The following is a 6,624-nucleotide window of genomic DNA, read 5'->3' as shown; positions in this document are numbered from 1 at the left end:
ATAGAAGTCAAAGATAGAAAGCTTTAATTGATAAATATGTAGATAGAGGATAGATTTAGATGATAAACTGATAGATGATGATAGATCATCTATGATAGATAGATGATAGATACTTGATAATAGATAGAAGATGAAAAGATAGATAATAGATGATAGGTAGGTAGAAGATAGATAGATAGATAGATAGATAGATAGATAGATAGATAGATAGATAACATCATTTTCAATGGACTAGTCCCTGGCTAGTGTCAGCTTTCAATGGTCCAGGAAAGAAATGCCCTTCTGTTGTACCCAGAGTCCCCCAAAGACCATCAAGAGACCGATCCAAATGCAAAAGCAAAGAGTTCTTATTTTAAACCTGGGTCTCTCCATCCATCTGACGCAGCAGCTGAGCAGAGAGACCCTGAGTAGCAATGGGGCAGGGTTTTTAAAATGGTTAGGGGAGGGGATCGGGGGAATTCCAACTCTGTATAGTTACAAGCTCAGGACTGGTGCTTACTTTTTTCTTACCCATTTTCTCTGACAATTAGACATCCCATTTCTTATCTGTAGGAAACTTGCTCCCTCTAACAGCTATGGTATATAATCTATCATATCCTTTAGGTGATGGCAGGAAATGTCTGGAACTCATTTTTTATGTAGCTCTTAATTGTCTGAGTCTAGGAGCAAGACATCCCTGGTGGGTTCCCAGGGCCTAAGGGTGGAGGGGCAGCACATCCCTGGTGGGGTTCCCAGGGCTTAGGGTGGAGGGGCAGGACATCCCTGGTGGGTTCCCAGGGCTTAGGGTGGCGGGGCAGGACATCCCTGGTGGGTTCCCAGGGCTTAGGGTGGAGGGGCAGGACATCCCTGGTGGGTTCCCAGGGCTTAGGGTGGTGGGGCAGGACATCCCTGGTGGGTTCCCAGGGCCTAAGGGTGGAGGGGCAGCACATCCCTGGTGGGGTTCCCAGGGCCTGCTGGCCCCTAGTCTGACCCTTCTCAAAGATGGCTGCAACCCTGTCATCTTCTCAGTTCTTAGTCACAGGGGTTTGAAATAGAAAACCATTGCTTACGCCATTTGCATTTGAGAACAAGTCAGTCTCCCGCCTAAGCCTCAGTGTCTTTGTCTATGAAAGGAAGGACAATAGTCTACTGAACTGTGCAAATGTCAGAGTTAAGAACCCTTGCAGAGGACCCAAGTTCAGTTCCCAGCACTTATTAAAGTGTGGCTCACAGCTGCCTCTAACTCCAGCTTCGTGAAATGTTGACTCCTGGTTTTTGGATTCCACAGGCTCCCTCTCTCTCTCTCTCTCTCTCTCTCTCTCTCTCTCTCTCTCTCTCTCATACACACACACACACACACACACACACACACACACACACACACACGGGGGGGGGAGATAATGAGTATAAACCTTGTTTTTAATTAAGCAGCTATGTGAATTAATAATATAACACAAAATGCAAATGGACTGGCATGATAACTCAGCTACTGAAATGTTTGCCTTGCAAGCATGAGTTCAATACCCAAACTCACATTAAGAAAAGAAAAGGGGCTGGGCAGTGGTGGTGCAGGCCTTTAAGAGGCAGAAGCAAGCAGATCTCTGAGTATGCGGCCAGCTCTGGGCTCAGGGTTGGTGAGAATGGGGAGCACCATTATAGTTAAGTTGACATCATTTTTCTCTGCATGGCCCTGCAGACCATTTTGACAGAGCAGAAGCCCATGGAGAAAGTGAAGACCTCTGAGCTTGAGCCCTACTCTATCTGAACTCAGAATCTATGTCCCTAAGTGTTAGGGAGACCGCTGAGCAGAAGACTGCCAGTTCACAATCATATATTCCTCACCATTGTTGGTATTTGCCCTTTTTCTGCCACATGAGCTGCTTGCTTTTCCCTGCTTCTAAGACGGCCTTCAAGGGTTCTCCTTCCATGATCCACATGTTTGTCTCAGAGTTGCCATACACAGGTAGACATGAGTAAATTGTAGCACATGGGGAATAGACATGATGCCCCTGAACCATAACATGAGTAAACAAATTTTTATTAATATTAAAGTCTAAATAACAACCCACATTGAGAACACCATAAAAAGGAGTTAAACAGCTCTTTTTTTGTGGCACCTCCTAGGCGGTTGGCTGTGTCAAGATGAAGCTGAATGTCTCCTTCCCTGCCACCAGCTGTCAGAAACTCATTGAAGTGGATGATGAACACAAGCTTCGTATGTTCTGTGAGAAGCCCATGGCCACAGAAGTAGCTGCTGATGCTCTGGGTGAAGAGTGGAAGGGGTATGTGGTCCGAATCATTGGCAGGAATGAAAAAGTTTTCCCATGAAGCAAGGCATTTTGACCCATGGCAGCGTGCACCTGCTGTTGAGTAAGGGCCATTCTTGTTATAGACCAAGGAGAACGGAGAGAGGAAGCACAAGTCTGTTTGAGGATGCATCATGGAAGCCAATTTCAGTGTTCCTAATTTGGTTATTGGAAGAAAAAAAAAAAAAAAAAGGAGAGGAGGATATTCCTGGATGGACAGATACTACTGTGCCTCGTCACTTGGGACCTTAAAGAGCTAGCAGAATCTGAAAGCTTTTTAATCTCTTTAAGGAAGATGATGTCCGCCAAAAATACATGGTCAGAAAGCCATTAAACCAAGAAAAAGCCCAGGACCAAAGCACTCAAGATTCAGCATCCTGTCACTCCTCATGTCCTGCAACACAAAGGCTGTCATATTGCTGCTCTAAAGAAACAACAGACAAAGGAAAACAAGGAGAAGGCTGCAGAATGTGATGAACTTTTGGCAAGAGAATGAAGGACGCCCAAGTAAAGCGCCAGGACCAGATCGCCAAGAGACGTAGGCTGTCCTCTCAGAGCTTTTACTTGTGAGTCTGAGTCCAGTCAGAAATAAGTCTTTAAGGGTAACAAAGAAATGATCATGCCCTAAAAAATTTAAACAAAATTCAAGGAGATACTAAAAATGAAAACAAGAATAAAAAAAAATTAGACAAAATTTAAAGAGATATTGACAGTGAAAAGAATAATAAAAAGAATTAAACAAAATGAAAGGCAATATTAACAATGAACACAACAATAAAAAGAATTAAGCATAATTAAAGGCAATATTAACATTGAAAAAAGTACTAAAGAAAATTAAAGGAAATATTAACAATGAAACCATTAATAAAAAAGAAATAAACAAAATTAAAGGTGATATTAACATGAAAACAATGAGAGAACTAGGCATACTTAATGTTTATTAATACATATTAATATTGAAAAAACAAGGAAAAATAATTAAATATAATTAAAGGCAATATTAATATTAACTTTGAAAACAACAATAAAAAGTTTTAAACACAACGAAAGGAGATACTTTCTCTAAAGACGGGAAGGACAGCTGGTCCTGGGTGGAACTCGGCAGGTAATAAACAATCTCAATCTATGTCAACATCAGGCAGAGGGAAAAAGGGCTCTGGTGCACCCAGTTGCACAACAGAAACTAGAAAGAGCCGCCCAGCATCTGGAACATCTGCAGCCACTTCTAGAGGTGGCTGTGCATCAGTGGGCAGAGGCTGGTCTGAAGTTTGAAGTGGTACTGGTCCAGCTTCTGGCACGGTTGGTTCCCCAAGGGCCAGGTCTGTGTCATCTTGGGTTTTCAGAAATTCCCGGGGCTCTGCCACAGAAGTTGGTCCCACATGTAGAGTCTCCACCATCCCTAATGCATCCTGCATGGGTGCCTCTGTATTAACTTCCCTGAGGAGTCCATCATCTAAGGCAGAAAGAGATGAACCATTAGTGGAAGTGCCCTAGAAGTTTCCATGATGGGGTGAGCTTCCCAGAGATGGCCTTGCTGGTTACACAAGGTCTGTTCATGTCAGAAAATCCCCAGTCCCCTCTCCCCACAACAGGACATCTCACCCGACAGGTGTCCAGCTCTGGTTCCAGGCGGGATATCTGGACAATTCCCTGGTATAACCCATCATCGAAATTACCTCAGCCTTCCTAGGAACCTACCCCAGGCCTCCTCACCCATTTTACAGTCCTGCTCCTCCAGCGCCTCCCCTTGGAGAGTGAAGTCTTTTGCAGGCTCATCGGGCCATAGATATTTCACGAGCCTCTTGGCCACGGCAAGGTTTGGAGACCTGAAGTCCTGGGGTTGTTTTGACGTCCATATTGATAGGAAGGATAACAAGGCACTGCAGGGAGGACCAGGTTGGAGGGAAGTAGAGTCAGAAGCCTGGCCTCACTTCACCAGCACAGCAGTGTCCCTTAGATGAGGAAAAGGCTGCCCAGCCCATGTGCTGCTGGGCATGGTGGTCAGGAGTGTAGAGCTGTATGGACAGGGCTCGAGACACTTTCTGTCCCTTGGAGGAGGGACTGGGCAGACTGGGCTGGGCTGTAGTGGGGATGGTTTCCCCTAGGGCCCTTTAGCTTCCGTCAATCCCTGTGCTCCTCAGGACCAAGGAGATCAATGGAGATTTATTTCTGTTTTTCTCCACCTGCACGTGAAGTCTCTGGTACCATCCCTCTAGTGGGAATCCCAAGAGCAGGGTGACTGGTAACAGCTCATTCCTCAACCCTAGCCACCCCAGACATCCCACTGTGTAGAGGGGCTCTTACCTCCCTCGTCACCCAAGCCAACTCACTTCCTTTTTTCCTGATCCTCCACACAGTCTGGCTGCAAAGGTCCATACCTGTGGCATTTCATGAGGGTGTCACCACTAAGGCCATGTGTCCCCAACCCACCAAGGGATCTAGAAGGAGCTACATGAATCAGGTAGAGAAATAGAAGCCAGGAAGGGGATGAGGGTCCTCAGGGCTCCTTGCAATGTTCTGACTTCCATGGTTAGGGTCTGGGAAAGAGCCTCTGGTCACAGCTCTCAAGGATTGTCACACAATGGGTAACCTAAGCTTCTCCTTCTTGGTTTTTTGTTGTTGTTGTTGTTGTTGTTGTTGTTGTTGTTGTTACAGGATTTCTTGGGTGGCCCCAGGGACCCTTATCTGCTTCTGTTAGTCCCATCAAACCTAGATAGTGTCTAGAAGCTTTTATACAAATGGGAAAAAGGCTCTGTTCAAAGGATAAGAAAGGATAGTGTTTGACACTTCTTGGGAAAAGTGAATGACAATCTAGTGTTGTCTCCCCTACCCCTATCTCTGGCCATGTCATCTTGAAGGTCCAGGCCCAGGACCAATGATACAATAATACTTGTTCTGTGAGAGCATACAGTCCCAGAGAAGGGTAGAGACATTCTAAAACCAAACAGGAGGCTTGAGAGCCTGACTTGTGTGTAGCCACTCACGTGTCCATAATTAAGTCCAGCATCTCCCAGGTGGTCACAAACCTATGGTAGATAGTCAATATTATACCTATAAATAGGTAATTCCCATCCTTATAGGCTTTTGGTATATGATTGATAACGTCTTGCATATAGGTTGGGCTCCGTGGATCAAATATGGGGCCGTCTTCCTGAATCCTGTCATCCTGAGGAAAGACCAAGGAAGGAAGGAGGGTTTAAATGTGAAATCTCAGAGACAATAACAACCCATTACCACACACTGAAGTGAAAAGCGAGCATAAAAGACGTTTCTCAGTGTTCTCACAGGAACACAGACCCATTCAGGAACTGCAGTGGATCAGGGGGACCAAAAAGTCTCCTGGCTGCAGGCTGGCCTGTGTTACCTCATTTTTCCTACAGGAAAGTAGACAGAGGTGTGCACAAATACTTCGCAGCACACGTCGGAACCGGCCAGGAAGCTTTGGTTTTTGGCGGCGTGAGCAACCAAAACACCTGAAGCAAGAGAACATCCTTGCTCTTCTAGTGCCTCCAGAGAAGTGAGTGAGTTGAGGCTGCTGTTGATGGCTGGTTACCTGGTAACCAGGAGCCTGAGTTCCATCTGTAATAATACTAAGGAAGTGAGGTCACTTCCTGGGGCCCTCCAGTCAGCACTTCCTCCACATAGGCTTTCTCTAGGGCTGACCAGGGCTGCCATCTTCTCTCCTGCCTTTCCATGTGTACAATGGGACACAGTGGTGTCCATATGCCCATGCCACACACTGACCTGGGAAGCCTGGCTCCAGCCAGACCCTCAACTTCAAGAAGGCAGAAGAGGTTTCCCAACCATTACCTCTATACCACATGCATTCCAGGAAAAAAGTAATTTTCTCTTAGGGTCTTCCCACTGTTCAAAACCTCCTCCCTGTAGATCATTCTGGTGTTGATTTCCTAGTGTGTCATCTTTTGTATATGATCACAGATTCCCTATACCTGAGAAACCCCATACCACTGTCACCAGAGGTGAAGGAACAAAAAGGCACTGTGCCCATGTCCTCATACCCACACAAGGGCACACAGAGGACCCACTTACAAAGTGCCTAGGTACATGTCAGTATAGAAAAGGCCATGCTTAGATGGCCTTAGGGATATTTAGGTTGAGGTTAGTGTTAGGGTAACAGACAGTAGCAAACTGTATGCGTTCATGTTTAATCGTGCTTTTCAATTATAGGTAGTTATGAGCCATCATGTAGGTGCTGGGAGTGGAATCCAGGTCCTCCAGGAGGGCAGGCAGTGCTCTGAACTGCTGAGCCATCTCTCAGCCTCTCTCCTAACTTTTTGATTGTTTGCTTTTTTTTTTTTTTTTTTTTTTTTTGTTTTGT

General features: G+C 45.6%; 1 long non-coding RNA gene across 2 annotated transcripts; it reads right to left on the bottom strand.

Moving 5' to 3' along the window:
• Nucleotides 1–3,206: 3,206 nt before the first annotated feature.
• LOC131898523 (uncharacterized) lies at nucleotides 3,207–5,662 on the bottom strand. Of its 2 annotated transcripts, XR_009375955.1 has the most exons (3): nucleotides 5,270–5,662; nucleotides 3,999–4,663; nucleotides 3,207–3,738 (listed from the first exon to the last, which is right to left on the bottom strand). It is a non-coding gene; the product is annotated as an uncharacterized LOC131898523 (long non-coding RNA). The 2 variants fall into 2 exon arrangements; XR_009375954.1 differs by lacking the exon at nucleotides 5,270–5,662 and having other exon boundaries at nucleotides 3,999–4,894.
• Nucleotides 5,663–6,624: the final 962 nt, after the last annotated feature.

Source organism: Peromyscus eremicus, chromosome 23, assembly GCF_949786415.1.
Source record: "Peromyscus eremicus chromosome 23, PerEre_H2_v1, whole genome shotgun sequence".
In the NCBI taxonomy this organism is placed as follows: domain Eukaryota; kingdom Metazoa; phylum Chordata; class Mammalia; order Rodentia; family Cricetidae; genus Peromyscus; species Peromyscus eremicus.
This window is presented reverse-complemented; position numbering and strand designations above follow the sequence as displayed.